This window comes from Rhipicephalus microplus, chromosome X (assembly GCF_043290135.1).
Source record: "Rhipicephalus microplus isolate Deutch F79 chromosome X, USDA_Rmic, whole genome shotgun sequence".
NCBI lineage: Eukaryota > Metazoa > Arthropoda > Arachnida > Ixodida > Ixodidae > Rhipicephalus > Rhipicephalus microplus.
In genome coordinates, this window is record NC_134710.1 from 74,752,778 (window position 1) to 74,778,361 (window position 25,584).

The 25,584-nt window shown below is 47.9% G+C and overlaps 1 protein-coding gene and 54 non-coding genes across 55 annotated transcripts in view; all 55 read left to right on the top strand.

Moving 5' to 3' along the window:
* Positions 1-25,584, top strand: part of LOC119176671 (unextended protein) — a 418,752-nt gene that overhangs the window by 333,821 nt on the left and 59,347 nt on the right. The gene's annotated exons all lie outside the window — the stretch shown is intronic.
* Positions 77-149, top strand: TRNAK-UUU (transfer RNA lysine (anticodon UUU)). The gene has a single exon. It is a non-coding gene; the product is annotated as a tRNA-Lys (tRNA).
* TRNAK-UUU (transfer RNA lysine (anticodon UUU)) lies at positions 294-361 on the top strand. The gene has a single exon. It is a non-coding gene; the product is annotated as a tRNA-Lys (tRNA).
* Positions 501-573, top strand: TRNAK-UUU (transfer RNA lysine (anticodon UUU)). The gene has a single exon. It is a non-coding gene; the product is annotated as a tRNA-Lys (tRNA).
* On the top strand, positions 713-785 carry TRNAK-UUU (transfer RNA lysine (anticodon UUU)). Its single transcript has one exon. It is a non-coding gene; the product is annotated as a tRNA-Lys (tRNA).
* On the top strand, positions 925-997 carry TRNAI-AAU (transfer RNA isoleucine (anticodon AAU)). The gene has a single exon. It is a non-coding gene; the product is annotated as a tRNA-Ile (tRNA).
* Positions 1,559-1,631, top strand: TRNAK-UUU (transfer RNA lysine (anticodon UUU)). The gene has a single exon. It is a non-coding gene; the product is annotated as a tRNA-Lys (tRNA).
* On the top strand, positions 1,771-1,843 carry TRNAK-UUU (transfer RNA lysine (anticodon UUU)). The gene has a single exon. It is a non-coding gene; the product is annotated as a tRNA-Lys (tRNA).
* On the top strand, positions 1,983-2,055 carry TRNAK-UUU (transfer RNA lysine (anticodon UUU)). The gene has a single exon. It is a non-coding gene; the product is annotated as a tRNA-Lys (tRNA).
* On the top strand, positions 2,195-2,267 carry TRNAK-UUU (transfer RNA lysine (anticodon UUU)). The gene has a single exon. It is a non-coding gene; the product is annotated as a tRNA-Lys (tRNA).
* On the top strand, positions 3,461-3,533 carry TRNAK-UUU (transfer RNA lysine (anticodon UUU)). Its single transcript has one exon. It is a non-coding gene; the product is annotated as a tRNA-Lys (tRNA).
* TRNAI-AAU (transfer RNA isoleucine (anticodon AAU)) lies at positions 3,884-3,956 on the top strand. The gene has a single exon. It is a non-coding gene; the product is annotated as a tRNA-Ile (tRNA).
* On the top strand, positions 4,096-4,168 carry TRNAK-UUU (transfer RNA lysine (anticodon UUU)). Its single transcript has one exon. It is a non-coding gene; the product is annotated as a tRNA-Lys (tRNA).
* TRNAK-UUU (transfer RNA lysine (anticodon UUU)) lies at positions 4,307-4,379 on the top strand. Its single transcript has one exon. It is a non-coding gene; the product is annotated as a tRNA-Lys (tRNA).
* Positions 4,941-5,013, top strand: TRNAK-UUU (transfer RNA lysine (anticodon UUU)). Its single transcript has one exon. It is a non-coding gene; the product is annotated as a tRNA-Lys (tRNA).
* Positions 5,153-5,225, top strand: TRNAK-UUU (transfer RNA lysine (anticodon UUU)). The gene has a single exon. It is a non-coding gene; the product is annotated as a tRNA-Lys (tRNA).
* TRNAI-AAU (transfer RNA isoleucine (anticodon AAU)) lies at positions 5,365-5,437 on the top strand. Its single transcript has one exon. It is a non-coding gene; the product is annotated as a tRNA-Ile (tRNA).
* Positions 5,999-6,071, top strand: TRNAK-UUU (transfer RNA lysine (anticodon UUU)). The gene has a single exon. It is a non-coding gene; the product is annotated as a tRNA-Lys (tRNA).
* On the top strand, positions 6,419-6,491 carry TRNAK-UUU (transfer RNA lysine (anticodon UUU)). Its single transcript has one exon. It is a non-coding gene; the product is annotated as a tRNA-Lys (tRNA).
* On the top strand, positions 6,631-6,703 carry TRNAI-AAU (transfer RNA isoleucine (anticodon AAU)). Its single transcript has one exon. It is a non-coding gene; the product is annotated as a tRNA-Ile (tRNA).
* TRNAK-UUU (transfer RNA lysine (anticodon UUU)) lies at positions 6,843-6,915 on the top strand. The gene has a single exon. It is a non-coding gene; the product is annotated as a tRNA-Lys (tRNA).
* TRNAK-UUU (transfer RNA lysine (anticodon UUU)) lies at positions 7,266-7,338 on the top strand. The gene has a single exon. It is a non-coding gene; the product is annotated as a tRNA-Lys (tRNA).
* TRNAK-UUU (transfer RNA lysine (anticodon UUU)) lies at positions 7,478-7,550 on the top strand. Its single transcript has one exon. It is a non-coding gene; the product is annotated as a tRNA-Lys (tRNA).
* TRNAK-UUU (transfer RNA lysine (anticodon UUU)) lies at positions 7,690-7,762 on the top strand. The gene has a single exon. It is a non-coding gene; the product is annotated as a tRNA-Lys (tRNA).
* TRNAK-UUU (transfer RNA lysine (anticodon UUU)) lies at positions 8,536-8,608 on the top strand. The gene has a single exon. It is a non-coding gene; the product is annotated as a tRNA-Lys (tRNA).
* On the top strand, positions 8,748-8,820 carry TRNAK-UUU (transfer RNA lysine (anticodon UUU)). Its single transcript has one exon. It is a non-coding gene; the product is annotated as a tRNA-Lys (tRNA).
* Positions 8,960-9,032, top strand: TRNAI-AAU (transfer RNA isoleucine (anticodon AAU)). Its single transcript has one exon. It is a non-coding gene; the product is annotated as a tRNA-Ile (tRNA).
* TRNAK-UUU (transfer RNA lysine (anticodon UUU)) lies at positions 9,594-9,666 on the top strand. Its single transcript has one exon. It is a non-coding gene; the product is annotated as a tRNA-Lys (tRNA).
* Positions 11,126-11,198, top strand: TRNAK-UUU (transfer RNA lysine (anticodon UUU)). Its single transcript has one exon. It is a non-coding gene; the product is annotated as a tRNA-Lys (tRNA).
* TRNAK-UUU (transfer RNA lysine (anticodon UUU)) lies at positions 11,545-11,617 on the top strand. The gene has a single exon. It is a non-coding gene; the product is annotated as a tRNA-Lys (tRNA).
* TRNAK-UUU (transfer RNA lysine (anticodon UUU)) lies at positions 11,757-11,829 on the top strand. Its single transcript has one exon. It is a non-coding gene; the product is annotated as a tRNA-Lys (tRNA).
* On the top strand, positions 12,391-12,463 carry TRNAK-UUU (transfer RNA lysine (anticodon UUU)). The gene has a single exon. It is a non-coding gene; the product is annotated as a tRNA-Lys (tRNA).
* TRNAK-UUU (transfer RNA lysine (anticodon UUU)) lies at positions 12,813-12,885 on the top strand. Its single transcript has one exon. It is a non-coding gene; the product is annotated as a tRNA-Lys (tRNA).
* On the top strand, positions 13,025-13,097 carry TRNAK-UUU (transfer RNA lysine (anticodon UUU)). Its single transcript has one exon. It is a non-coding gene; the product is annotated as a tRNA-Lys (tRNA).
* Positions 13,237-13,309, top strand: TRNAI-AAU (transfer RNA isoleucine (anticodon AAU)). Its single transcript has one exon. It is a non-coding gene; the product is annotated as a tRNA-Ile (tRNA).
* On the top strand, positions 13,871-13,943 carry TRNAK-UUU (transfer RNA lysine (anticodon UUU)). Its single transcript has one exon. It is a non-coding gene; the product is annotated as a tRNA-Lys (tRNA).
* TRNAK-UUU (transfer RNA lysine (anticodon UUU)) lies at positions 15,403-15,475 on the top strand. Its single transcript has one exon. It is a non-coding gene; the product is annotated as a tRNA-Lys (tRNA).
* TRNAK-UUU (transfer RNA lysine (anticodon UUU)) lies at positions 15,822-15,894 on the top strand. Its single transcript has one exon. It is a non-coding gene; the product is annotated as a tRNA-Lys (tRNA).
* On the top strand, positions 16,034-16,106 carry TRNAK-UUU (transfer RNA lysine (anticodon UUU)). The gene has a single exon. It is a non-coding gene; the product is annotated as a tRNA-Lys (tRNA).
* TRNAK-UUU (transfer RNA lysine (anticodon UUU)) lies at positions 16,668-16,740 on the top strand. Its single transcript has one exon. It is a non-coding gene; the product is annotated as a tRNA-Lys (tRNA).
* On the top strand, positions 17,301-17,373 carry TRNAI-AAU (transfer RNA isoleucine (anticodon AAU)). Its single transcript has one exon. It is a non-coding gene; the product is annotated as a tRNA-Ile (tRNA).
* Positions 17,513-17,585, top strand: TRNAK-UUU (transfer RNA lysine (anticodon UUU)). Its single transcript has one exon. It is a non-coding gene; the product is annotated as a tRNA-Lys (tRNA).
* On the top strand, positions 19,332-19,404 carry TRNAK-UUU (transfer RNA lysine (anticodon UUU)). Its single transcript has one exon. It is a non-coding gene; the product is annotated as a tRNA-Lys (tRNA).
* Positions 19,756-19,828, top strand: TRNAK-UUU (transfer RNA lysine (anticodon UUU)). The gene has a single exon. It is a non-coding gene; the product is annotated as a tRNA-Lys (tRNA).
* On the top strand, positions 20,179-20,251 carry TRNAK-UUU (transfer RNA lysine (anticodon UUU)). Its single transcript has one exon. It is a non-coding gene; the product is annotated as a tRNA-Lys (tRNA).
* Positions 20,391-20,463, top strand: TRNAI-UAU (transfer RNA isoleucine (anticodon UAU)). Its single transcript has one exon. It is a non-coding gene; the product is annotated as a tRNA-Ile (tRNA).
* On the top strand, positions 20,603-20,675 carry TRNAK-UUU (transfer RNA lysine (anticodon UUU)). The gene has a single exon. It is a non-coding gene; the product is annotated as a tRNA-Lys (tRNA).
* Positions 21,026-21,098, top strand: TRNAK-UUU (transfer RNA lysine (anticodon UUU)). Its single transcript has one exon. It is a non-coding gene; the product is annotated as a tRNA-Lys (tRNA).
* TRNAK-UUU (transfer RNA lysine (anticodon UUU)) lies at positions 22,083-22,155 on the top strand. Its single transcript has one exon. It is a non-coding gene; the product is annotated as a tRNA-Lys (tRNA).
* TRNAK-UUU (transfer RNA lysine (anticodon UUU)) lies at positions 22,295-22,367 on the top strand. Its single transcript has one exon. It is a non-coding gene; the product is annotated as a tRNA-Lys (tRNA).
* TRNAK-UUU (transfer RNA lysine (anticodon UUU)) lies at positions 22,507-22,579 on the top strand. The gene has a single exon. It is a non-coding gene; the product is annotated as a tRNA-Lys (tRNA).
* TRNAK-UUU (transfer RNA lysine (anticodon UUU)) lies at positions 23,142-23,214 on the top strand. Its single transcript has one exon. It is a non-coding gene; the product is annotated as a tRNA-Lys (tRNA).
* Positions 23,987-24,059, top strand: TRNAK-UUU (transfer RNA lysine (anticodon UUU)). The gene has a single exon. It is a non-coding gene; the product is annotated as a tRNA-Lys (tRNA).
* TRNAK-UUU (transfer RNA lysine (anticodon UUU)) lies at positions 24,407-24,479 on the top strand. The gene has a single exon. It is a non-coding gene; the product is annotated as a tRNA-Lys (tRNA).
* Positions 24,619-24,691, top strand: TRNAK-UUU (transfer RNA lysine (anticodon UUU)). Its single transcript has one exon. It is a non-coding gene; the product is annotated as a tRNA-Lys (tRNA).

Below are 25,584 nucleotides of genomic sequence, written 5' to 3' on the forward strand. Positions count from 1 at the left end.
CTTCTCCTTCGCTCTTTGACTTAATCTTTCTGACCATTAACACGCGGGGTGAAGCAAATTGAAACGGTTGCTGTCTGCTCGGCTAGCTCAGTCGGTAGAGCATGAGACTTTTAATCTCAGAATCGTTGGTTCAAGCCCTAAGTTGGGCGCTGCATTTTTTTACTGATCTGTTCTCATGTTACACGGATTGTTTTCAAATCTTCCTTCGCCTTCCTCTCTTTTGCTCTGTGACTTAAGCTTTCTCACCATGAACGCACGGGATGATGCAAACTGAAACGCGTACTGTCCACCCGGCTAGCTCAGTCGGTAGAGCATGAGACTTTTAATCCCAGGGTCGTGGGTTCGAGCCCCACCTTGAGCGCTGAATTTTTTTACTGATCATTTCCCATGTTACAGGAATCGTTTTCCAATCTTTCTTTGCCTTCTTCTCCTTCGCTCTTTGACTTAATCTTTCTGACCATTAACACGCGGGGTAAAGCAAACTGAAATGGTTGCTCTTTGCCCGGCTAGCTCAGTTGGTAGAGCATGAGACTTTTAATCTCAGGGTCGTGGGTTCGAGCCCCACGTTGGGCGCTGTGTTTTTTTACTGATTTGTTCCCATGTTAGACGGATTGTTTTCCAATCTTTCTTCGCCTCTCTCTCCTTCGCTCTTTGACTTAAGCTTTCTGACCATGAACGCACGGGGTGACGCAAACTAAAACGGGTGCTGTCTGCCCGGCTAGCTCAGTCGGTAGAGCATGAGACTTTTAATCTCAGGGTCGTGGGTTCGAGCCAAACGTTGGGCGCTGAATTGTTTTACTAATCTGTTGCCTAGTTACAGCAATTGTTTTCTAATCTTTCTTCGCCTTTCTCTCCTTCACTCTTTGACTTATTCTCTCTGACCATGAACGCAAGAGATGATGCAAACTGAAACGGGTACTGTCCGCCTGGCCAGCTCAGTCGGTAGAGCATGAGACTAATTATCTCAGGGCCGCGGGTTCAAGCCCCACGTTGGGCGCTGCATTTTTTACTGATCTGTTGCCATGTTACAGGAATTGTTTTCCAATATTTCTTCGCCTTCCTCTCCTTCGCTCTTTGACTTTATCTTTCTGACCATGAACGCACGAGATGACGCAAACTGAAACGGGTACTGTCCGCCCGGCTAGCTCAGTCGGTAGAGGAAGAGACTAATATTATCAGGGTCGCGGGTTTGAGCCTCAAGATGGGCACTGCATTTTTTACTGATCTGTTCCCATGTTACACGGATTGTTTTCTAATCTTCCTTCGCCATCCTCTCTTTCGCTCTGCGACTTAAGCTTTCTGACCATGAACGCACGGGATGACGCAAACTGAAACGGGTACTATCCGCCCGGCTAGCTCAGTCACTAGAGCATGAGACTTTTAATCTCAGAATCGTATGTTCAAGCCCCAAGGTCGGCGCTGCATTTTTTTACTGATCTGTTCCCCTGTTACACGGATTGTTTTCCAATCTTCCTTCGCCTTCCTCTCTTTCGCTCTGTGACTTAACCTTTCTGACCATGAACGCGCGGGATGATGCAAACTGAAACGCGTACTGTCCGCCCGGCTAGCTCAGTCGGTAGAGCATGAGACTTTTAATCCCAGGGTCGTGGGTTGGAGCCCCACCTTGAGCGCTCAATTTTTTTACTGATCGTTTCCCATGTTACAGGAATCGTTTTCCAATCTTTCTTTGCCTTCTTCTCCTTCGCTCTTTGACTTAATCTTTCTGACCATTAACACGCGGGGTAAAGCAAACTGAAACGGTTGCTGTCTGCACGGCTAGCTCAGTTGGTAGAGCATGAGACTTTTAATCTCAGGGTCGTGGGTTCGAGCCCCACGTTGGGCGCTGTGTTTTTTTACTGATCTGTTCCCATGTTAGACGGATTGTTTTCCAATCTTTCTTCGCCTCCCTCTCCTTCACTCTTTGACTTAATCTTTGTGACCATTAACACGCGGGGTCAAGCAAACTGAAACGGTTGCTGTTGGCCCGGCTAGCTCAGTTGGTAGAGCATGAGACTTTTAATCTCAGGGTCGTGGGTTCGAGCCCCATGTTGGGCGCTGTGTTTTTTTACTGATCTGTTCCCATGTTACAGGAATCGTTTTCCAATCTTTCTTCGCCTCTCTCTCCTTCCCTCTTTGACTTAAGCCTTCTGACCATGAACGCACGGGGTGACGCAAACTAAAACGGGTGCTGCCTGCCCGGCTAGCTCAGTCGGTAGAGCGTGAGACTTTTAATCTCAGGGTCGTGGGTTCGAGCCAAACTTTGAGCGCTGAATTGTTTTACTAATCTGTTGCCTAGTTACAGCAATTGTTTTCTAATCTTTCTTCCCCTTCCTCTCCTTCACTCTTTGACTTATTCTCTCTGACCATGAACGCAAGAGATGACGCAAACTGAAACGGGTACTGTCCGTCTGGCCAGCTCAGTCGGTAGAGCATGAGACTAATTATCTCAGGGCCCCGGGTTCAAGCCCCACGTTGGGCGCTGCATTTTTTACTGATCTGTTGCCATGTTACAGGAATTGTTTTCCAATATTTCTTCCCCTTCCTCTCCTTCGCTCTTTGACTTATTCTTTCTGACCATGAACGCACGAGATGACGCAAACTGAAACGGGTACTGTCCGCCCGGCTAGCTCAGTCGGTAGAGCAAGAGACTAATATTATTAGGGCCGCGGGTTTGAGCCCCAAGATGGGCACTGCATTTTTTACTGATCTGTTTCCATGTTACACGGATTGTTTTCCAATCTTCCTTCCCCTTCCTCTCTTTCGCTCTGTGACTTAACCTTTCTGACCATGAACGCACGGGATGACGCAAACTGAAACGCGTGCTGTCCGCCCGGCTAGCTCAGTCGGTAGAGCATGAGACTTTTTTTTCAGGGTCGTGGGTTCGAGCCCAACGTTGGGCGCTGCATTTTTATTGATCTGTTCCCATATTACACGGATTGTTTTCCAATCTTTCTTCGCCTCCCTCTCCTTCGCTCATTGATTTATTATTTCTGACCATAAACACACGGGGTGAAGCAAACTGAAACGATTGCTGTCTGCCCGGCTTGCTCAGTTGGTAGAGCATGAGACTTTTAATCTAAGAGTCGTTGGTTCAAGCCCGAATTGGGGCGCTGCATTTTTTTAATGATCTGTTCCTATGTTACACGGATTGTTTTCCAATCTTCCTTCACCTTCCTCTCTTTCGCTCTGTGACTTAAGCTTTCTGACCATGAACACACGAGATGACGCAAACTGAAACGGGTACTGTCCGCCCGGCTCGCTAAGTCGGTGGAGCATGAGACTTTTAATCCCAGGGTCGTGGGTTCGAGCCCCACCTTGAGCGCTGAATTTTTTACTGATCGTTTCCCATGTTACAGGAATCGTTTTCCAATCTTTCTTTGCCTTCTTCTCCTTCGCTCTTTGACTTAATCTTTCTGACCATTAACACGCGGGGTAAAGCAAACTGAAACGGTTGCTGTCTGCACGGCTAGCTCAGTTGGTAGAGCATGAGACTTTTAAACTCAGGGTCGTGGCTTCGAGCCCCACGTTGGGCGCTGTGTTTTTTTACTGATCTGTTCCCATGTTAGACGGATTGTTTTCCAATCTTTCTTCGCCTCCCTCTCTTTCGCTCTTTGACTTAAGCTTTCTGACCATGAACACACGGGGTGAAGCAAACTGAAACGGGTGCTGTTTGCCCGGCTAGCTCAGTCAATAGAGCATGAGACTAATAATCTCAGGGACGCGGGTTCGAGCCCCAAGATCGGCGCTGCATTTTTTACTGATCTGTTCCCATGTTACACGGAGTGTTTTCTAATCTTCCTTCGCCTCCCTCTCTTTCGCTCTTTGACTTAAGCTTTCTGACCATGAACGCACGGGGTGACACAAACTGAAACGGGTGCTGTCTGCCCGGCTAGCTCAGTCGGTAGAGCATGAGACTAATAATCTCAGGTTCGTGGGTTCGAGCCAAACGTTGGGCGCTGAATTTTTTTACTAATCTGTTGCCATGTTACAGGAATGGTTTTCTAATCTTTTTTCGCCTTCCTCTCTTTCGCTCTGTGACTTAAGCTTTCTGACCATGAACTCACGGGATTACGCAAACTGAAACGGGTACGGACTGCCCGGCTAGCTCAGTCGGTAGAGCATGAGACTTTTAATCTCAGGGTCGTGGGTTCGAGCCCCACGTTGGGCGCTGTGTTTTTTACTGATCTGTTCCCATGTTACACGGATTGTTTTCCAATCTTTCTTCGCCTCCCTCTCTTTCGCTCTTTGACTTAAGCTTTCTGACCATGAACGCACGGGGTGACGCAAACTGGAATGGGTGCTGTCTGCCCGGCTAGCTCAGTCGGTAGAGCATGAGACTTTTAATCTCAGAATCGTTGGTTCAAGCCCAACGTTGGGCGCTGCATTTTTATTGATCTGTTCCCATATTACACGGATTGTTTTCCAATCTTTCTTCGCCTCCCTCTCCTTCGCTCATTGATTTATTATTTCTGACCATAAACACACGGGGTGAAGCAAACTGAAACGATTGCTGTCTGCCCGGCTTGCTCAGTTGGTAGAGCATGAGACTTTTAATCTAAGAGTCGTTGGTTCAAGCCCGAATTGGGGCGCTGCATTTTTTTAATGATCTGTTCCTATGTTACACGGATTGTTTTCCAATCTTCCTTCGCCTTCCTCTCTTTCGCTCTGTGACTTAAGCTTTCTGACCATGAACACACGAGATGACGCAAACTGAAACGGGTACTGTCCGCCCGGCTAGCTAAGTCGGTGGAGCATGAGACTTTTAATCCCAGGGTCGTGGGTTCGAGCCCCACCTTGAGCGCTGAATTTTTTTACTGATCGTTTCCCATGTTACAGGAATCGTTTTCCAATCTTTCTTTGCCTTCTTCTCCTTCGCTCTTTGACTTAATCTTTCTGACCATTAACACGCGGGGTAAAGCAAACTGAAACGGTTGCTGTCTGCACGGCTAGCTCAGTTGGTAGAGCATGAGACTTTTAAACTCAGGGTCGTGGGTTCGAGCCCCACGTTGGGCGCTGTGTTTTTTTACTGATCTGTTCCCATGTTAGACGGATTGTTTTCCAATCTTTCTTTGCCTCCCTCTCTTTCGCTCTTTGACTTAAGCTTTCTGACCATGAACACACGGGGTGACGCAAACTAAAACGGGTGCTGTCTGCCCGGCTAGCTCAGTCGGTAGAGCATGAGACTTTTAATCTCAGGGTCGTGGGTTCGAGCCAAACGTTGGGTGCTGAATTGTTTTACTAATATGTTTCCTAGTTACAGCAATTGTTTTCTAATCTTTTTTCGCCTTTCTCTCCTTCACTCTTTGACTTAATCTCTCTGACCATGAACGCAAGAGATGACGCAAACTGAAACGGGTACTGTCCGCCTGGCTAGCTCAGTCGGTAGAGCATGAGACTAATTATCTCAGGGCCGCGGGTTCGAGCCCCACGTTGGGCACTGCATTTTTTACTGATCTGTTGCCATGTTACAGGAATTGTTTTCCAATATTTCTTCGCCTTCTTCTCCTTCGCTCTTTGACTTAATCTTTCTGACCATGAACGCACGAGATGACGCAAACTGAAACGGGTACGGTCCGCCCGGCTAGCTCAGTCGGTAGAGCAAGAGACTAATATTATCAGGGCCGTGGGTTTGAGCCCCAAGATGGGCACTGCATTTTTTACTGATCTGTTCCCATGTTACACGGATTGTTTTCTAATCTTCCTTCGCCTTCCTCTCTTTCGCTCTGCGACTTAAGGATTCTGACCATGAACACACGGGATGACGCAAACTGAAACGGGTACTATCCGCCCGGCTAGCTCAGTCGCTAGAGCATAAGTATTTTAATCTCAGAATCGTTGGTTCAAGCCCCAAGTTCGGCGCTGCATTTTTTTACTGATCTGTTCCCATGTTACACGGATTGTTTTCCAATGTTCCTTCGCCTTCCTCTCTTTCGCTCTGTGACTTAACCTTTCTGACCATGAACGCACGGGATGACGCAAACTGAAACGCGTGCTGTCCGCCCGGCTAGCTCAGTCGGTAGAGCATGAGACTTTTAATCTCAGGGTCGTGGGTTCGAGCCCCACGTTGGGCGCTGCATTTTTATTGATCTGTTCCCATATTACACGGATTGTTTTCCAATTTTTCTTCGCCTCCCGCTCCTTCGCTCTTTCACTTAAACTTTTTGACCATGAACGGACAGGGTGACGCAACATAAACGGGGGCCGTCTGCCCAGCTAGCTCAGTCCATAGAGCATGAGGCTTTTAATCTCAAGGTCGTAAATTCAAGCCCTAAGTTGGCGCTGCATTTTTTTACTGATCTGTTCCCATGTTACACGGATTGTTTTCCAATCTTCCTTCGCCTTCCTCTCTTTCGCTCTGTGACTTAAGCTTTCTGACCATGAACGCACGGGGTGACACAAACTGAAACGGGTGCTGTCTGCCCGGCTAGCTCAGTCGGTAGACCATGAGACTTTTAATCTCAGGGTCGTGGGTTCGAGCCAAACGTTGGGCGCTGAATTTTTTTACTAATCTGTTGCCTAGTTACAGCAATTGTTTTCTAATCTTTCTTCGCCTCCCTCTCCTTCGCTCTTTGACTTAATCTTTCTGACCATGAACCCACGAGATGACGCAAACTGAAACAGGTACTGTCTGCCCGGCTAGCTCAGTCGGTAGAGCATGAGACTAATAATCTCAGGTTCGTGGGTTCGAGCCAAACGTTGGGCGCTGAATTTTTTTACTGATCTGTTCCCATGTTACACGGATTGTTTTCCAATGTTCCTTCGCCTTCCTCTCTTTCGCTCTGCGACTTAACCTTTCTGACCATGAACGCACGGGATGACGCAAACTGAAACGCGTGCTGTCCGCCCGGCTAGCTCAGTCGGTAGAGCATGAGACTTTTAATCTCCGAATCGTTGGTTCAAGCCCTAAGTTGGGCGCTGCATTTTTTTACTGATCTGTTCCCATGTTACAGGAATCGTTTTCCAATCTTTCTTTGCCTTCTTCTCCTTCGCTCTTCGACTTAATCTTTCTGACCATTAACACGCGGGGTGAAGCAAATTGAAACGGTTGCTGTCTGCTCGGCTAGCTCAGTCGGTGGAGCATGAGACTTTTAATCTCAGAATCGTTGGTTCAAGCCCTAAGTTGGGCGCTGCATTTTTTACTGATCTGTTCTCATGTTACACGGATTGTTTTCAAATCTTCTTTCGCCTTCCTCTCTTTTGCTCTGTGACTTAAGCTTTCTAACCATGAACGCACGGGATGATGCAAACTGAAACGCGTACTGTCCACCCGGGTAGCTCAGTCGATAGAGCATGAGACTTTTAATTCCAGGGTCGTGGGTTCGAGCCCCACCTTGAGCGCTGAATTTTTTTACTGATCGTTTCCCATGTTACAGGAATCGTTTTCCAATCTTTCTTTGCCTTCTTCTCCTTCGCTCTTTGACTTAATCTTTCTGACCATTAACACGCGGGGTAAAGCAAACTGAAACGGTTGCTGTTTGCCCGGCTAGCTCAGTTGGTAGAGCATGAGACTTTTAATCTCAGGGTCGTGGGTTCGAGCCCCACGTTGGGCGCTGTGTTTTTTTACTGATCTGTTCCCATGTTAGACGGATTGTTTTGCAATCTTTCTTCGCCTCTCTCTCCTTTGCTCTTTGACTTAAGCTTTCTGACCATGAACGCACGGGGTGACGCAAACTAAAACGGGTGCTGTCTGCCCGGCTAGCTCAGTCGGTAGAGCATGAGACTTTTAATCTCAGGGTCGTGGGTTCGAGCCAAACGTTGGGCGCTGAATTGTTTTACTAATCTGTTGCCTAATTACAGCAATTGTTTTCTAATCTTTCTTCGCCTTCCTCTCCTTCACTCTTTGACTTATTCTCTCTGACCATGAACGCAAGAGATGACGCAAACTGAAACGGGTACTGTCCGCCTGGCCAGCTCAGTCGGTAGAGCATGAGACTAATTATCTCAGGGCCGCGGGTTCAAGCTCCACGTTGGGCGCTGCATTTTTTACTGATCTGTTGCCATGTTACAGGAATTCTTTTCCAATATTTCTTCGCCTTCCTCTCCTTCGCTCCTTGACTTAATCTTTCTGACCATGAACGCACGAGATGACGCAAACTGAAACGGGTACTGTCCGCCCGGCTAGCTCAGTCGGTAGAGCAAGAGACTAATATTATCAGGGCCGCGGGTTTGAGCCCCAAGATGGGCACTGCATTTTTTACTGATCTGTTCCCATGTTACACGGATTGTTTTGTAATCTTCCTTCGCCTTCCTCTCTTTCGCTCTGCGACTTAAGCTTTCTGACCATGAACGCACGGGATGACGCAAACTGAAACGGGTACTATCCGCCCGGCTAGCTCAGTCACTAGAGCATGAGACTTTTAATCTCAGAATCGTTGGTTCAAGCCCCAAGGTCGGCGCTGCATTTTTTTACTGATCTTTTCCCCTGTTACACGGATTGTTTTCCAATCTTCCTTCGCCTTCCTCTCTTTCGCTCTGTGACTTAACCTTTCTGACCATGAGCGCGCGGGATGATGCAAACTGAAACGCGTACTGTCCGCCCGGCTAGCTCAGTCAGTAGAGCATGAGACTTTTAATCCCAGGGTCGTGGGTTCGAGCCCCACCTTGAGCGCTGAATTTTTTTACTGATCGTTTCCCATGTTACAGGAATCGTTTTCCAATCTTTCTTTGCCTTCTTCTCCTTCGCTCTTTGACTTAATCTTTCTGACCATTAACACGCGGGGTAAAGCAAACTGAAACGGTTGCTGTCTGCACGGCTAGCTCAGTTGGTAGAGCATGAGACTTTTAATCTCAGGGTCGTGGGTTCGAGCCCCACGTAGGGCGCTGTGTTTTTTTACTGATCTGTTCCCATGTTAGACGGATTGTTTTCCAATCTTTCTTCGCCTCCCTCTCCTTCGCTCTTTGACTTAATCTTTCTGACCATGAACGCACGGGGTGACGCAAACTAAAACGGGTGCTGTCTGCCCGGCTAGCTCAGTCGGTAGAGCATGAGACTAATTATCTCAGGGCCGCGGGTTCGAGCCCCACGTTGGGCACTGCATTTTTTACTGATCTGTTGCCATGTTACAGGAATTGTTTTCCAATATTTCTTCGCCTTCCTCTCCTTCGCTCTTTGACTTAATCTTTCTGACCATGAACGCACGAGATGACGCATACTGAAACGAGTACTGTCCGCCCGGCTAGCTCAGTCGGTAGAGCAAGAGACTAATATTATCAGGGCCGTGGGTTTGAGCCCCAAGATGGGCACTGTATTTTTTACTGATCTGTTCCCATGTTACACGGATTGTTTTCTAATCTTCCTTCGCCTTCCTCTCTTTCGCTCTGCGACTTAAGGATTCTGACCATGAACGCACGGGATGACGCAAACTGAAACGGGTACTATCCGCCCGGCTAGCTCAGTCGCTAGAGCATGAGTATTTTAATCTCAGAATCGTTGCTTCAAGCCCCAAGTTCGGCGCTGCATTTTTTTACTGATCTGTTCCCATGTTACACGGATTGTTTTCCAATCTTCCTTCGCCTTCCTCTCTTTCGCTCTGTGACTTAACCTTTCTGACCATGAACGCACGGGATGACGCAAACTGAAACGCGTGCTGTCCGCCCGGCTAGCTCAGTCGGTAGAGCATGAGACTTTTAATCTCAGGGTCGTGGGTTCGAGCCAAACGTTGGGCGCTGAATTGTTTTACTAATCTGTTGCCTAGTTACAGCAATTGTTTTCTAATCTTTCTTCGCCTTCCTCTCCTTCACTCTTTGACTTATTCTTTCTGACCATGAACGCAAGAGATGACGCAAACTGAAACGGGTACTGTCCGCCTGGCCAGCTCAGTCGGTAGAGCATGAGAATAATTATCTCAGGGCCGCGGGTTCAAGCCCCACGTTGGGCGCTGCATTTTAGATGCGGAAGCATCTTATACTCGCGCCTTGTAGTGCGCCGTCCGCGCCGTCCGCGCCGTCCGCACCGCTTCTCGAACATTCGACAGCTGACGCGCGCGCATGCGCCGTCGTGCCGTCGCCCACTCTTCCACCATCTGTGCATCCCTTCCTCCTCTACACACCGCGCGCGCTTCACTCCTCCACCATCTGTGCACCCTTCCTCCTCTACACACCGCGTTCGACATCTACAATTCTCCTGATTCTCCAGTGGACGCGCATGTGGCGTCGCGCTTTGAGAACATTCAACAGCTGACAGTGCATGCGCCGTCGCGCGGTATATATACTCAAGGTCGGCGCTCGCTCGCTCAGTTGCCGCTCGTCGGTTGGTTTGTACGGAGCGTCGACGTCCAAGGTCGCGTGAAATGAATTCCAACGAATCCACAAGCACAATGATCGACGTCCCTTCGACCAGCGCCGCCCTTTCGCATACGTGTGTACGTGTTCACTCATTTAACACCCCCTCCTACAACCACGTTAACCAATTTAGCCATCGACCCAAGTAAGTCGCAATTTAACACCCCATTTCACAACCACGTTAACCAATTTAGCCATCGACCCAAGTAAGTCGCACTTTAACACCCCGTTAACCAATTATATGCTCCGCATCCTCCTCAGTGTTCCCCCGAGGGAAGCTGCGGGCAATTTTTTACTGATCTGTTGCCATGTTACAGGAATTGTTTTCCAATATTTCTTCGCCTTCCTCTCCTTCGCTCTTTGACTTAATCTTTCTGACCATGAACGCACGAGATGACGCAAACTGAAACGTGTACTGTCCGCCCGGCTAGCTCAGTCGGTAGAGCAAGAGACTAATATTATCAGGGCCGCGGGTTTGAGCCCCAAGATGGGCACTGCATTTTTTACTGATCTGTTCCTGAGTTACACGGATTGTTTTCTAATCTTCCTTCGCCTTCCTCTCTTTCGCTCTGCGACTTAAGCTTTCTGACCATGAACGCACGGGATGACACAAACTGAAACGGGTACTATCCGCCCGGCTAGCTCAGTCACTAGAGCATGAGACTTTTAATCTCAGAATCGTTGGTTCAAGCCCCAAGGTCGGCGCTGCATTTTTTTACTGATCTGTTCCCATGTTACACGGATTGTTTTCCAATCTTCCTTCGCCTTCCTCTCTTTCGCTCTGTGAATTAACCTTTCTGACCATGAACCCACGGGATGATGCAAACTGAAACGCGTGCTGTCCGCCCGGCTAGCTCAGTCGGTAGAGCATGAGACTTTTAATCTCAGGGTCGTGGGTTCGAGCCCCACGTTGGGCGCTGCATTTTTTTTATCTGTTCCCATATTACACGGATTGTTTTCCAATCTTTCTTCGCCTCCCTCTCCTTCGCTCTTTCACTTAAACTTTTTGACCATGAACGGACAGGGTGACGCAACATAAACGGGGGCCGTCTGCCCAGCTAGCTCAGTCCATAGAGCATGAGGCTTTTAATCTCAAGGTCGTAAATTCAAGCCCTAAGTTGGCGCTGCATTTTTTTACTGATCTGTTCCCATGTTACACGGATTGTTTTCCAATCTTCCTTCGCCTTCCTCTCTTTCGCTCTGTGAATTAAGCTTTCTGATCATGAACGCTCGGGATGACGCAAACTGAAACGCGTACTGTCCGCCCGGCTAGCTCAGTCGGTCGAGCATGAGACTTTTAATCTCAGGGTCGTGGGTTCGAGCCCCACGTTGGGCGCTGAATTTTTTTACTGATCGTTTCCCAGGTTACAGGAATTGTTTTCCCATCTTTTTTTGCCTTCTTCTCCTTCGCTCTTTGACTTACTCTTTCTGACCATTAACACACGGGGTGAAGCAAACTGAAACGTGTACTCTCCGCCCGGCTAGCTCAGTCGGTAGAGCATGAGACTTTTAATCTCAGGGTCGTGGGTTCGAGCCCCACGTTGGGCGCTGCATTTTTTATTGATCTGTTCGCATGTTAGACGGATTGTTTTCTAATCTTTCTTCGCCTCCCTCTCCTTCGCTCTTTGAATTGAGCTTTCTGACCATGATCGCACGGGGTGACGCAAACTGAAACGGGTGCTGTCTGCCCGGCTAGCTACGTTAGTAGAGCATGAGGCTTTTATATCGGAGTCGTTGGTTCCAGCCTCTAGTTGGGCGCTGTATTTTTTTACTCATCTGTTCCCATGTTACAGGAATCGTTTTCCAATCTTTCTTTGCCTTCTTCTCCTTCGCTTTTTGACTTAATCTTTCTGACCATTAACACATGGGATGTAGCAAACTGGAACAGTTGCTGTCTGCCCGGCTAGCTCAGTCAGTAGAGCATGAGACTAATAATCTCAGGGCCGCGGGTTCGAGCCCCAAGATGGGCGCTGCATTTTTTTACTGATCTGTTCCCATGTTACACGGAGTGTTTTCCAATTTTTCTTCGCCTCCCTCTTTTTTGCTCTTTGACTTAAGCTTTCTGACCATGAACGCACGGGGTGACGCAAACTGAAACCGGTGCTGTCTGCCCGGCTAGCTCTGTCGGTAGAGCATGAGACTTTTAATCTCAGGGTTGTGGGTTCGAGCCAAACGTTGGGCGCTGAATTTTTTTACTAATCTGTTGCCTAGTTACAGCAATTGTTTTCTAATGTTTCTTCGCCTCCCTCTCCTTCGCTCTTTGACTTAAACTTTCTGACCATGAACGGACGGGGTGACGCAACATAAACGGGGGCCGTCTGCCCAGCTAGCTCAGTTCACAGAGCATAAAACTTTTAATCTCATGGTCGTAGGTTCGAGCCCCACGTTGGGCGCTGCATTTTTTATTGATCTGTTCCCATGTTAGACGGATTGTTTTCTAATCTTTCTTCGCCTCCCTCTCCTTCGCTCTTTGACTAAATCTTTCTGACCATTAACACGCGGGGTAAAGCAAACTGAAACGGTTGCTGTCTGCACGGCTAGCTCAGTTGGTAGAGCATGAGACTTTTAATCTCAGGGTCGTGGGTTCGAGCCCCACGTAGGGCGCTGTGTTTTTTTACTGATCTGTTCCCATGTTAGACGGATTGTTTTCCAATCTTTCTTCGCCTCCCTCTCCTTCGCTCTTTGACTTAATCTTTCTGACCATGAACGCACGGGGTGACGCAAACTAAAACGGGTGCTGTCTGCCCGGCTAGCTCAGTCGGTAGAGCATGAGACTTTTAATCTCAGGGTCGTGGGTTCGAGCCAAACGTTGGGCGCTGAATTGTTTTACTAATCTGTTGCCTAGTTACAGCAATTGTTTTCTAATCTTTCTTCGCCTTCCTCTCCTTCACTCTTTGACTGAATCTCTCTGACCATGAACGCAAGAGATGACGCAAACTGAAACGGGTACTGTCCGCCTGGCTAGCTCAGTCGGTAGAGCATGAGACTAATTATCTCAGGGCCGCGGGTTCGAGCCCCACGTTGGGCACTGCATTTTTTACTGATCTGTTGCCATGTTACAGGAATTGTTTTCCAATATTTCTTCGCCTTCCTCTCCTTCGCTCTTTGACTTAATCTTTCTGACCATGAACGCACGAGATGACGCATACTGAAACGAGTACTGTCCGCCCGGCTAGCTCAGTCGGTAGAGCAAGAGACTAATATTATCAGGGCCGTGGGTTTGAGCCCCAAGATGGGCACTGTATTTTTTACTGATCTGTTCCCATGTTACACGGATTGTTTTCTAATCTTCCTTCGCCTTCCTCTCTTTCGCTCTGCGACTTAAGGATTCTGACCATGAACGCACGGGATGACGCAGACTGAAACGGGTACTATCCGCCCGGCTAGCTCAGTCGCTAGAGCATGAGTATTTTAATCTCAGAATCGTTGCTTCAAGCCCCAAGTTCGGCGCTGCATTTTTTTACTGATCTGTTCCCATGTTACACGGATTGTTTTCCAATCTTCCTTCGCCTTCCTCTCTTTCGCTCTGTGACTTAACCTTTCTGACCATGAACGCACGGGATGACGCAAACTGAAACGCGTGCTGTCCGCCCGGCTAGCTCAGTCGGTAGAGCATGAGACTTTTAATCTCAGGGTCGTGGGTTCGAGCCAAACGTTGGGCGCTGAATTGTTTTACTAATCTGTTGCCTAGTTACAGCAATTGTTTTCTAATCTTTCTTCGCCTTCCTCTCCTTCACTCTTTGACTTATTCTTTCTGACCATGAACGCAAGAGATGACGCAAACTGAAACGGGTACTGTCCGCCTGGCCAGCTCAGTCGGTAGAGCATGAGAATAATTATCTCAGGGCCGCGGGTTCAAGCCCCACGTTGGGCGCTGCATTTTAGATGCGGAAGCATCTTATACTCGCGCCTTGTAGTGCGCCGTCCGCGCCGTCCGCGCCGTCCGCACCGCTTCTCGAACATTCGACAGCTGACGCGCGCGCATGCGCCGTCGTGCCGTCGCCCACTCTTCCACCATCTGTGCATCCCTTCCTCCTCTACACACCGCGCGCGCTTCACTCCTCCACCATCTGTGCACCCTTCCTCCTCTACACACCGCGTTCGACATCTACAATTCTCCTGATTCTCCAGTGGACGCGCATGTGGCGTCGCGCTTTGAGAACATTCAACAGCTGACAGTGCATGCGCCGTCGCGCGGTATATATACTCAAGGTCGGCGCTCGCTCGCTCAGTTGCCGCTCGTCGGTTGGTTTGTACGGAGCGTCGACGTCCAAGGTCGCGTGAAATGAATTCCAACGAATCCACAAGCACAATGATCGACGTCCCTTCGACCAGCGCCGCCCTTTCGCATACGTGTGTACGTGTTCACTCATTTAACACCCCCTCCTACAACCACGTTAACCAATTTAGCCATCGACCCAAGTAAGTCGCAATTTAACACCCCATTTCACAACCACGTTAACCAATTTAGCCATCGACCCAAGTAAGTCGCACTTTAACACCCCGTTAACCAATTATATGCTCCGCATCCTCCTCAGTGTTCCCCCGAGGGAAGCTGCGGGCAATTTTTTACTGATCTGTTGCCATGTTACAGGAATTGTTTTCCAATATTTCTTCGCCTTCCTCTCCTTCGCTCTTTGACTTAATCTTTCTGACCATGAACGCACGAGATGACGCAAACTGAAACGGGTACTGTCCGCCCGGCTAGCTCAGTCGGTAGAGCAAGAGACTAATATTATCAGGGCCGCGGGTTTGAGCCCCAAGATGGGCACTGCATTTTTTACTGATCTGTTCCCGAGTTACACGGATTGTTTTCTAATCTTCCTTCGCCTTCCTCTCTTTCGCTCTGCGACTTAAGCTTTCTGACCATGAACGCACGGGATGACGCAAACTGAAACGGGTACTATCCGCCCGGCTAGCTCAGTCACTAGAGCATGAGACTTTTAATCTCAGAATCGTTGGTTCAAGCCCCAAGGTCGGCGCTGCATTTTTTTACTGATCTGTTCCCATGTTACACGGATTGTTTTCCAATCTTCCTTCGCCTTCCTCTCTTTCGCTCTGTGAATTAACCTTTCTGACCATGAACCCACGGGATGATGCAAACTGAAACGCGTGCTGTCCGCCCGGCTAGCTCAGTCGGTAGAGCATGAGACTTTTAATCTCAGGGTCGTGGGTTCGAGCCCCACGTTGGGCGCTGCATTTTTTTTATCTGTTCCCATATTACACGGATTGTTTTCCAATCTTTCTTCGCCTCCCTCTCCTTCGCTCTTTCACTTAAACTTTTTGACCATGAACGGACAGGGTGACGCAACATAAACGGGGGCCGTCTGCCCAGCTAGCTCAGTCCATAGAGCATGAGGCTTTTAATCTCAAGGTCGTAAATTCAAGCCCTAAGTTGGCGCTGCATTTTTTTACTGATCTGTTCCCATGTTACACGGATTGTTTTCCAATCTTCCTTCGCCTTCCTCTCTTTCGCTCTGTGAATTAAGCTTTCTGATCATGAACGCTCGGGATGACGCAAACTGAAACGCGTACTGTCCGCCCGGCTGGCTCAGTCGGTCGAGCATGAGACTTTTAATCTCAGGGTCGTGGGTTCGAGCCCCACGTTGGGCGCTGAATTTTTTTACTGATCGTTTCCCATGTTACAGGAATTGTTTTTTCATCTTTTTTTGCCTTCTTCTCCTTCGCTCTTTGACTTACTCTTTCTGACCATTAACACACGGGGTGAAGCAAACTGAAACGTGTACTCTCCGCCCGGCTAGCTCAGTCGGTAGAGCATGAGACTTTTAATCTCAGGGTCGTGGGTTCGAGCCCCACGTTGGGCGCTGCATTTTTTATTGATCTGTTCGCATGTTAGACGGATTGTTTTCTAATCTTTCTTCGCCTCCCTCTCCTTCGCTCTTTGAATTGAGCTTTCTGACCATGATCGCACGGGGTGACGCAAACTGAAACGGGTGCTGTCTGCCCGGCTAGCTACGTTAGTAGAGCATGAGGCTTTTATATCGGAGTCGTTGGTTCCAGCCTCTAGTTGGGCGCTGTATTTTTTTACTCATCTGTTCCCATGTTACAGGAATCGTTTTCCAATCTTTCTTTGCCTTCTTCTCCTTCGCTTTTTGACTTAATCTTTCTGACCATTAACACATGGGATGTAGCAAACTGGAACAGTTGCTGTCTGCCCGGCTAGCTCAGTCAGTAGAGCATGAGACTAATAATCTCAGGGCCGCGGGTTCGAGCCCCAAGATGGGCGCTGCATTTTTTTACTGATCTGTTCCCATGTTACACGGAGTGTTTTCCAATTTTTCTTCGCCTCCCTCTTTTTTGCTCTTTGACTTAAGCTTTCTGACCATGAACGCACGGGGTGACGCAAACTGAAACCGGTGCTGTCTGCCCGGCTAGCTCTGTCGGTAGAGCATGAGACTTTTAATCTCAGGGTTGTGGGTTCGAGCCAAACGTTGGGCGCTGAATTTTTTTACTAATCTGTTGCCTAGTTACAGCAATTGTTTTCTAATGTTTCTTCGCCTCCCTCTCCTTCGCTCTTTGACTTAAACTTTCTGACCATGAACGGACGGGGTGACGCAACATAAACGGGGGCCGTCTGCCCAGCTAGCTCAGTTCACAGAGCATAAAACTTTTAATCTCATGGTCGTAGGTTCGAGCCCCACGTTGGGCGCTGCATTTTTTATTGATCTGTTCCCATGTTAGACGGATTGTTTTCTAATCTTTCTTCGCCTCCCTCTCCTTCGCTCTTTGACTTAAGCTTTCTGACCATGAACGCACGGGGTGACGCAAACTGAAACGGGTGCTGTCTGCCCGGCTAGCTACGTTGGTAGAGCATGAGGCTTTTATATCGGAGTCGTTGGTTCCAGCCTCTAGTTGGGCGCTGCATTTTTTTACTCATCTGTTCCCATGTTACAGCAATTGTTTTCTAATCTTTCTTCGCCTCCCTCTCCTTCGCTCTTTGACTTAATCTTTCTGACCATGAACCCACGAGATGACGCAAACTGAAACAGGTACTGTCTGCCCGGCTAGCTCAGTCGGTAGAGCATGAAACTAATAATCTCAGGTTCGTGGGTTCGAGCCAAACGTTGGGCGCTGAATTTTTTTACTAATCTGTTGCCATGTTACAGGAATTGTTTTCTAATCTTTTTTCGCCTTCCTCTCTTTCGCTCTGTGACTTAAGCTTTCTGACCATGAACTCACGGGATTACGCAAACTGAAGCGGGTACTGACTGCCCGGCTAGCTCAGTCGGTAGAGCATGAGACTTTTAATCTCAGGGTCGTGGGTTCGAGCCCCACGTTGGGCGCTGTGTTTTTTTACTGATCTGTTCCCATGTTATACGGATTGTTTTCCAATCTTTCTTCGCCTCCCTCTCTTTCGCTCTTTGACTTAAGCTTTCTGACTATGAACGCACGGGGTGACGCAAACTGGAATGGGTGCTGTCTGCCCGGCTAGCTCAGTAGCGTCACAGGAAGCCGCGTAAACTGGGCGAAATCTCTTGGGCTGTGGCACGGAAGGTGGCCTTCAAAGCCGGACCTTTTTGCGAATGTGCACTGGACGGAAACACCGACAAGGTACCTCGGTGTTCCCCTGGAATGTTATAACAGCAGCGAGGAGTATTGGTCGCGGCAAACAAAAGAGACGAAGGAAAAAGCAGACAGGTGGAAAGGCATGAACCTGTCTGTTTTTGCTAGGGCTACTGTGTGCAACATGTTTTTTATCGCTAAACTGTGGTATGTGATGCAGGTGTTACATTGTTCAAGGATCAACGTGCAAAGGCTGCACAGAGTGTTCGCAGTTTTTATATGGGGCTCGAAATGGGAAAGGTGCAGACGGACCAACTTGTTCAGGCGCGTGAAGGACGGAGGTCTTGGTTTGGCGCACCTATTTGTGAGACAAGTAGTAAATAGATTTTTGTTTTTCCGTGACGTCAGGGATCCGTTTTTGCGTACGGTATGCCAGCTCAGGTTAGGCAGTGCCTTACCAGATCTTGTTGTTACTACGGATAGCCGGCCCGTGACGTTGCGTGGGTATCTCAAGGAAGTGGTAGACAGTGTACGTTTTTTATCTGTACGCTTTTCGATAGATTATCTAGCAAGTGTTAGAAGAAAAGAATTGTACAAAGATGTATGTGCTATGGTTTTGCCAGTACCATTGTACAGGGCCATATACAGTGGAAGACCGGGACAAAATGTACTGAAGCGGGTGAGAAACATGCAGGTACCTACAGGGGTGAAAACTTTTTTCTTCAAGTTACACACAGGAACACTATCAGTAAAGACTTTCACAGAGGAACGGGGTTTTTTTACACCATGGGGGTCACACTGCTTGATATGTAAGAAACCAGAAACAATAGACCATGTTTTTTTGCATTGTTGGGAAGGGGTACATTTTTGGGACATATTACAGAGGACAATAAAGAAGGATTTTCCACTAGACCCACACGGAATAAGGTACCTCGCAGTAACAAATGATGATGGGGTCCCATTTGATGTAGTGATGTTGACCGGTCTCCACTGTATATGGCGTGCACGAATGGCCGGATACCATTTCGACCCGGACGCAAAGCCAGCAGTAATTTATTTCAGGCAAAGCATGTCTGCATTCATTGAGTGTAGCAAAATAGGGGATATCGAGCCAGAATGGTTGTCAAGGTTTGAACCCCTGGCAAACCTTAAGTATTTTTAAGAGGACAACATCAGTACAGATGGGACTGATGGCAATGCTTGTTCTTTTTTTTTCTCTTTGTATTGTAATATATGTGTGTGCAATGATTGCCCTGTACAATGTCCATGCCAGGCAATAAAAAAAAAAAAAAAAAAAAAAAAAAAAAAAAAAAAGCCCGGCTAGCTCAGTCGGTAGAGCATGAGACTTTTAATCTCAGGGTCATGGGTTCGAGCCAAACGTTCGGTGCTGAATTTTTTTACTAATCTGTTGCCATGTTACAGGAATTGTTTTCTAATCTTTTTTCGCCTTCCTCTCCTTCACTTTTTGACTTAATCTTTCTGACCATGAACGCACGAGATGACGCAAACTGAAACAGGTACTGTCTGCCCGGCTAGCTCAGTCGGTAGAGCATGAGACTTTTAATCTCAGGGTCGTGGGTTCGAGCCAAACGTTGTGCGCTGAATTTTTTTACTAATCTGTTGCCATGTTACAGGAATTGTTTTCTAATCTTTTTTCGCCTTCCTCTCCTTCACTTTTTGACTTAATCTTTCTGACCATGAACGCACGAGATGACGCAAACTGAAACAGGTACTGTCTGCCCGGCTAGCTCAGTCGGTAGAGCATGAAACTAATAATCTCAGGTTCGTGGGTTCGAGCCAAACGTTGTGCGCTGAATTTTTTTACTAATCTGTTGCCATGTTACAGGAATTGTTTTCTAATCTTTTTTCGCCTTCCTCTCCTTCACTTTTTGACTTAATCTTTCTGACCATGAACGCACGAGATGACGCAAACTGAAACAGGTACTGTCTGCCCGGCTAGCTCAGTCGGTAGAGCATGAGACTTTTAATCTCAGGGTCGTGGGTTCGAGCCAAACGTTGTACGCTGAATTTTTTTACTAATCTGTTGCCATGTTACAGGAATTGTTTTCTAATCTTTTTTCGCCTTCCTCTCCTTCACTTTTTGACTTAATCTTTCTGACCATGAACGCACGAGATGACGCAAACTGAAACAGGTACTGTCTGCCCGGCTAGCTCAGTCGGTAGAGCATGAAACTAATAATCTCAGGTTCGTGGGTTCGAGCCAAACGTTGTGCGCTGAATTTTTTTACTAATCTGTTGCCATGTTACAGGAATTGTTTTCTAATCTTTTTTCGCCTTCCTCTCTTTCGCTCTGTGACTTAAGCTTTCTGACCATGAACTCACGGGATTGCGCAAACTGAAACGGTACTGACTGCCCGGCTAGCTCAGTCGGTAGAGCATGAGACTTTTAATCTCAGGGTCGTGGGTTCGAGCCCCACGTTGGGCGCTGTGTTTTTTCACTGATCTGTTCCCATGTTACACGGATTGTTTTCCAATCTTTCTTCGCCTCCCTCTCTTTCGCTCTTTGACTTAAGCTTTCTGACCATGAACGCACGGGGTGACGCAAACTGGAATGGGTGCTGTCTGCCCGGCTAGCTCAGTCGGTAGAGCATGAGACTTATAATCTCCGAATCGTTGGTTCAAGCCCTAAGTTGGGCGCTGCATTTTTTTACTGATCTGTTCCCATGTTACAGGAATCGTTTTCCAATCTTTCTTTGCCTTCTTCTTCTTCGCTCTTTGACTTAATCTTTCTGACCATTAACACGCGGGGAGAAGCAAATTGAAACGGTTGCTGTCTGCTCGGCTAGCTCAGTCGGTAGAGCATGAGACTTTTAATCTCAGAATCGTTGGTTCAAGCCCTAAGTTGGGCGCTGCATTTTTTACTGATCTGTTCTCATGTTACACGGATTGTTTTCAAATCTTCTTTCGCCTTCCTGTTTTTTGCTCTGTGACTTAAGCTTTCTAACCATGAACGCACGGGATGATGCAAACTGAAACGCGTACTATCCACCCGGCTAGCTCAGTCGATAGAGCATGAGACTTTTAATCCCAGGGTCGTGGGTTCGAGCCCCACCTTGAGCGCTGAATTTTTTTACTGATCGTTTCCCATGTTACAGGAATCGTTTTCCAATCTTTCTTTGCCTTCTTCTCCTTCGCTCTTTGACTTAATCTTTCTGACCATTAACACGCGGGGTAAAGCAAACTGAAACGGTTGCTGTTTGCCCGGCTAGCTCAGTTGGTAGAGCATGAGACTTTTAATCTCAGGGTCGTGGGTTCGAGCCCCACGTTGGGCGCTGTGTTTTTTTACTGATCTGTTCCCATGTTAGACGGATTGTTTTCCAATCTTTCTTCGCCTCTCTCTCCTTCGCTCTTTGACTTAAGCTTTCTGACCATGAACGCACGGGGTGACGCAAACTAAAACGGGTGCTGTTTCCCGGCTACCTCAGTCGGTAGAGCATGAGACTTTTAATCTCAGGGTCGTGGGTTCGAGCCAAACGTTGGGCGCTGAATTGTTTCACTAATCTGTTGCCTAGTTACAGCAATTGTTTTCTAATCTTTCTTCGCCTTCCTCTCCTTCACTCTTTGACTTATTCTCTCTGACCATGAACGCAAGAGATGACGCAAACTGAAACGGGTACTGTCCGCCTGGCCAGCTCAGTCGGTAGAGCATGAGACTAATTATCTCAGGGCCGCGGGTTCAAGCGCCACGTTGGGCGCTGCATTTTTTACTGATCTGTTGCCATGTTACAGGAATTGTTTTCCAATATTTCTTCGCCTTCCTCTCCTTCGCTCCTTGACTTAATCTTTCTGACCATGAACGCACGAGATGACGCAAACTGAAACGGGTACTGTCCGCCCGGCTAGCTCAGTCGGTAGAGCAAGAGACTATTATTATCAGGGCCGCGGGTTTGAGCCCCAAGATGGGCACTGCATTTTTTACTGATCTGTTCTCATGTTACACGGATTGTTTTCTAATCTTCCTTCGCCTTCCTCTCTTTCGCTCTGCGACTTAGGCTTTCTGACCATGAACGCACGGTATGATGCAAACTGAAACGGGTACTATCCGCCCGGCTAGCTCAGTCACTAGAGCATGAGACTTTTAATCTCAGAATCGTTGGTTCAAGCCCCAAGGTCGGCGCTGCATTTTTTTACTGATCTGTTCCCCTGTTACACGGATTGTTTTCCAATCTTCCTTCGCCTTCCTCTCTTTCGCTCTGCGACTTAACCTTTCTGACCATGAACGCGCGGGAATATGCAAACTGAAACGCGTACTGTCCGCCCGGCTAGCTCAGTCGGTAGAGCATGAGACTTTTAATCCCAGGGTCGTGGGTTCGAGCCCCAGCTTGAGCGCTGAATTTTTTTACTGATCGTTTCCCATGTTACAGGAATCGTTTTCCAATCTTTCTTTGCCTTCTTCTCCTTCGCTCTTTGACTTAATCTTTCTGACCATTAACACGCGGGGTAAAGCAAACTGAAACGGTTGCTGTCTGCACGGCTAGCTCAGTTGGCAGAGCATGAGACTTTTAATCTCATGGTCGTGGGTTCGAGCCCCACGTTGGGCGCTGTGTTTTTTTACTGATCTGTTCCCATGTTAGACGGATTGTTTTCCAATCTTTCTTCGCCTCCCTCTCCTTCGCTCTTTGAGTTAATCTTTCTGACCATGAACGCACGGGGTGACGCAAACTAAAACGGGTGCTGTCTGCCCGGCTAGCTCAGTCGGTAGAGCATGAGACTTTTAATCTCAGGGTCGTGGGTTCGAGCCAAACGTTGGGCGCTAAATTGTTTTACTAATCTGTTGCCATGTTACAGGAATTGTTTTCCAATATTTCTTCGCCTTCCTCTCCTTCGCTCTTTGACTTAATCTTTCTGACCATGAACGCACGAGATGACGCATACTGAAACAGGTACTGTCCGCCCGGCTAGCTCAGTCGGTAGAGCAAGAGACTAATATTATTAGGGCCGTGGGTTTGAGCCCCAAGATGGGCACTGCATTTTTTACTGATCTGTTCCCATGTTACACGGATTGTTTTCTAATCTTCCTTCGCCTTCCTCTCTTTCGCTCTGCGACTTAAGGATTCTGACCATGAACGCACGGGATGACGCAAACTGAAACGGGTACTATCCGCCCGGCTAGCTCAGTCGCTAGAGCATGAGTATTTTAATCTCAGAATCGTTGGTTCAAGCCCCAAGTTTGGCGCTGCATTTTTTTACTGATCTGTTCCCTTGTTACACGGATTGTTTTCCAATCTTCCTTCGCCTTCCTCTCTTTCGCTCTGTGACTTAACCTTTCTGACCATGAACGCACGGGATGACGCAAACTGAAACGCGTGCTGTCCGCCCGGCTAGCTCAGTCGGTAGAGCATGAGACTTTTTATCTCAGGGTCGTGGGTTCGGGCCAAACGTTGGGCGCTGAATTGTTTTACTAATCTGTTGCCTAGTTACAGCAATTGTTTTCTAATCTTTCTTCGCCTTCCTCTCCTTCACTCTTTACTTATTCTCTCTGACCATGAACGCAAGAGATGACGCAAACTGAAACGGGTACTGTCCGCCTGGCCAGCTCAGTCGGTAGAGCATGAGACTAATTATCTCAGGGCCGCGGGTTCAAGCCCCACGTTGGCCGCTGCATTTTTTACTGATCTGTTGCCATGTTACAGGAATTGTTTTCCAATATTTCTTCGCCTTCCTCTCCTTCGCTTTTTGACTTAATCTTTCTGACCATGAACGCACGAGATGACGCAAACTGAAACGGGTACTGTCCGCCCGACTAGCTCAGTCGGTAGAGCAAGAGACTAATATTATCAGGGCCGCGGGTTTGAGCCCCAAGATGGGCACTGCATTTTTTACTGATCTGTTCCCATGTTACACGGATTGTTTTCTAATCTTCCTTCGCCTTCCTCTCTTTCGCTCTGCGACTTAAGCTTTCTGACCATGAACGCACGGGATCACGCAAACTGAAACGGGTACTATCCGCCCGGCTAGCTCAGTCACTAGAGCATGAGACTTTTAATCTCAGAATCGTTGGTTCAAGCCCCTAGGTCGGCGCTGCATTTTTTTACTGATCTGTTCCCATGTTACACGGATTGTTTTCCAATCTTCCTTCGCCTTCCTCTCTTTCGCTCTGTGACTTAACCTTTCTGACCATGAACGCACGGGATGACGCAAACTGAAACGCGTGCTGTCCGCCCGGCTAGCTCAGTTGGTAGAGCATGAGACTTTTAATCTCAGGGTCGTGGGTTCGAGCCCCACTTTGGGCGCTGCATTTTTATTGATCTGTTCCCATATTACACGGATTGTTTTCCAATCTTTCTTCGCCTCCCTCTCCTTCGCTCTTTCACTTAAACTTTTTGACCATGAACGGACAGGGTGACGCAACATAAACGGGGGCCGTCTGCCCAGCAAGCTCAGTCCATAGAGCATGAGGCTTTTAATCTCAAGGTCGTAAATTCAAGCCCTAAGTTGGCGCTGCATTTTTTTACTGATCTGTTCCCATGTTACACGGATTGTTTTCCAATCTTCCTTCGCCTTCCTCTCCTTCGCTCTGTGACTTAAGCTTTCTGATCATGAACGCTCGGGATGACGCAAACTGAAACGCGTACTGTCCGCCCGGCTAGCTCAGTCGGTAGAGCATGAGACTTTTAATCTCAGGGTCGTGGGTTCGAGCCCCACGTTGGGCGCTGAATTTTTTTACTGATCGTTTCCCATGTTACAGGAATTGTTTTCCCATCTTTTTTTGCCTTCTTCTCCTTCGCTCTTTGACTTACTCTTTCTGACCATTAACACACGGGGTGAAGCAAACTGAAACGTGTACTCTCCGCCCGGCTAGCTCAGTCGGTAGAGCATGAGACTTTTAATCTCAGGGTCGTGGGTTCGAGCCCCACGTTGGGCACTGCATTTTTTATTGATCTGTTCCCATGTTAGACGGATTGTTTTCTAATCTTCCTTCGCCTCCCTCTCCTTCGCTCTTTGAATTGAGCTTTCTGACCATGATCGCACGGGGTGACGCAAACTGAAACGGGTGCTGTCTGCCCGGCTAGCTACGTTGGTAGAGCATGAGGCTTTTATATCGGAGTCGTTGGTTCCAGCTTCTAGTTGGGCGCTGCATTTTTTTACTCATCTGTTCCCATGTTACAGGAATCGTTTTCCAATCTTTCTTTGCCTTCTTCTCCTTCGCTTTTTGACTTAATCTTTCTGACCATTAACACACGGGATGTAGCAAACTGAAACGGTTGCTGTCTGCCGGGCTAGCTCTGTCGGTAGAGCATGAGACTTTTAATCTCAGGATCGTGGGTTCGAGCCAAACGATGGGCGCTGAATTTTTCTACTAATCTGTTGCCTAGTTACAGCAATTGTTTTCTAATGTTTCTTCGCCTCCCTCTCCTTCGCTCTTTGACTTAAAATTTCTGACCATGAACGGACGGGGTGACGCAACATAAACGGGGGCCGTCTGCCCAGCTAGCTCAGTTCACAGAGCATAAAACTTTTAATCTCAAGGTCGTAGGTTCGAGCCCCACGTTGGGCACTGCTTTTTTTACCGATCTGTTCTCATGTTACACGGATTGTTTTCCAATCTATCTACGCCTTCCTCTCCTTCGCTGTTTGACTTAATATTTCTGACCATGAACGCACGAGATGACGCAAACTGAAACGGGTGCTGTCTGCCCGGCTAGCTCAGTCGGTAGAGCATGAGACTTTTAATCTCAGGGTCATGGGTTCGAGCCAAACGTTCGGTGCTGAATTTTTTTACTAATCTGTTGCCATGTTACAGGAATTGTTTTCTAA